Source organism: Camelina sativa, chromosome 9, assembly GCF_000633955.1.
Source record: "Camelina sativa cultivar DH55 chromosome 9, Cs, whole genome shotgun sequence".
In the NCBI taxonomy this organism is placed as follows: Eukaryota; Viridiplantae; Streptophyta; class Magnoliopsida; order Brassicales; family Brassicaceae; genus Camelina; species Camelina sativa.
The window spans coordinates 28318385-28320865 of NC_025693.1; positions in this window are offsets into that span (position 1 = coordinate 28318385).

Below are 2481 nucleotides of genomic sequence, written 5' to 3' on the forward strand. Positions count from 1 at the left end.
TTTTTTTTTTTTTTTTTTTTTTTTACCATAGATTTGTTAAGATAACGTCTTATATTTATTTCTTCAGACGACATGATTATTATCTGAAATATTGATTACATTATGTGAAACGAATAACCGAAATCATTTTGAAAACTCATACATAAATGTAACTTCTGTCAGCAATTTATAAAACAATTTAAACCGGCTGGTATTGTGCATTGGTTCATGCAAAAACATAAATTAAAGCATGTTCGTGTATTAATTTATAAAATAGGTTAGTAATTCATGCTTCTTCAAACTATTTGTAGTTTTGTACATTGTTTCGACGGAGTAAAGTTTCCATTTCTTCAAATGCCAAAAAAAAAAAAAAAAAAACGTAAACCTAAATCATTTCTTTAAATAAGTAATTTTTCTTTCACTTTTCATTTATTTATTTTTACGTGTAAAAACATTATGAATAGAGAAAATTCACCCACAAAAAAAAAAAATCGTTTGTTTTTTTTTTTTCTTTTACAAATTTTCTCTTAGCTTAGTCGATATTTTTATAAGTAGCTAGGTTTTATATTTGGATATATATATATATATAGCTAAAAGGCTATTCATTTAAGGCCCATGTTCAATTGATTAGGCCCAAGTCGTGATCCTGGCCCGGGACTAAGTATTCCGTTTAGTGTTACCTTAAATTTGTTTTTTTTAGTTTTGGTTTTAGGAGTTCTCACATTTTCCTTTTCTGGTCCAAAAATTAAACTAGTTTACACTTCTCTTTCTTATCTTTTCTTTTAGTTTATTTTAACCCGTTTTATATATTTTAAATTTCGTTCTTTATCTTTCTTTACTATTTTATCAAGTCTTTTATTTATCAAAATGTTTGTCTACTTTTTTCATTTTTTTTAATAAAGTATTTTTCATTGTATTACTTTTAATTTTTAAACTATTAACCTTTTGCAATTTGGCTCGTGGGCTGCTAATTTATATTTTATAACCATTCGCATTTTTTTATAAAAAATGATGAGGGGTCTTCTTTTGCATAATTATAGAATTTGCTTTCGGCTCTTTTCGTTGGAGAAAATAGAGTATATAGGAATCAATGTCTATTGTCTAATAAGGTAATTTTTGACAGCTTTACAGTAAATTTATGTGCATGTAATCAAAGACCATGATGATTCGTGTTAACATAAAAGGTATCTTTAGCATTTTGCATGCCTGGATCGGAGCCATTATTTTTTATCATTACTTCGCACCAAAACCTTTGGAATCAATATCCATATACAAATAGGATACAAATTCTGAAATTTTGTTTTAACTTTTCCACTTTCCACAAAAGTACAGTTTTGTAATAAAAAAATATCGTTCACTCATATGTTTTCATATACACCCCAATACGCCCACCACTAATTTCTGTAAATCATAATGACTAATGAGTTTAGTGACAGACTCACATGTTAAAGTAGTCCTAGAACCATGTGGAGGTAAATGAATACGAACCCAAATAATAAATGAGTTCTAAATCAACCCGATCAAGGAGGGGAAACATCCTATATGACTTTTGAAAATTTCATCAGAAGTCTTGTTCTAAAAAGTTGCATGATTCACACCTACCATACCTTTTAAATGATGTATTTTCGTTTCTTCTTTCTCTTCTATTATGTTTTAGTAACACAATTATACTGCCAATTAAATAAGAGAACAACACGTTTTTAAAGGATACAAAACATAGAAAATAGTTATCTCACTTTTTGGTTGACGAAAACCTATCCTTAAGGGAATTAGGTGAAGAGAGACTTATCAAAGACATTTTAATGTTGAGCCAACTACTCCCTCCAATATACTTAGCTAGGACAAAATAAGCAGACAAGAGATTAATTACCATGTTTTTGGAGTAATTCTTTTACTTGGTATGGTAATGAGTTAAACGCAGTGCAACAGAGACGCTTTCTTTCTTTTAGTACTTCTGTTTCATAACTTGTATGTATATTTCACAACTGTTCCATACACATTTATGGAAAAGCGCTGTACTAATTTTTTTTCCCACTATAAGCAAAATTTCTGTCGAATTTTCTGGACGTAACGTATATCTAATTAATACTTGTGAGAAAGAGAGAGAGGAGGAACGTGGCGAACAGAAACTTAAAAGAGTCTCAAACACATACAGATGTTAGCTTCTGTAGAACACACTTGTTTCGTCATTGGTGGTCTCTACAATATTCACGTTCTCACTTTGCATTAGTTTTCTTTTCTTCCAAACTTCAGAGTCTTTTACCCTTTTTGGTTTATTTCAAATGCCCCACCATTTCTGCTAAGTCACAATCTTCATAAACCATTTACGATCCACTGACTCAACGAATATGCCAACACAAGCGCGCGTGATTGCGTTGAGATAATGAGATTCGTCCACTGTCATGCGAGTTTCTCCAAAAAAATCCACATCGATATTTTCTTTATAAAAATGGATCAAATCATTTTTGTGGTCTCTATGACCAACAACTAGTATACACAAAC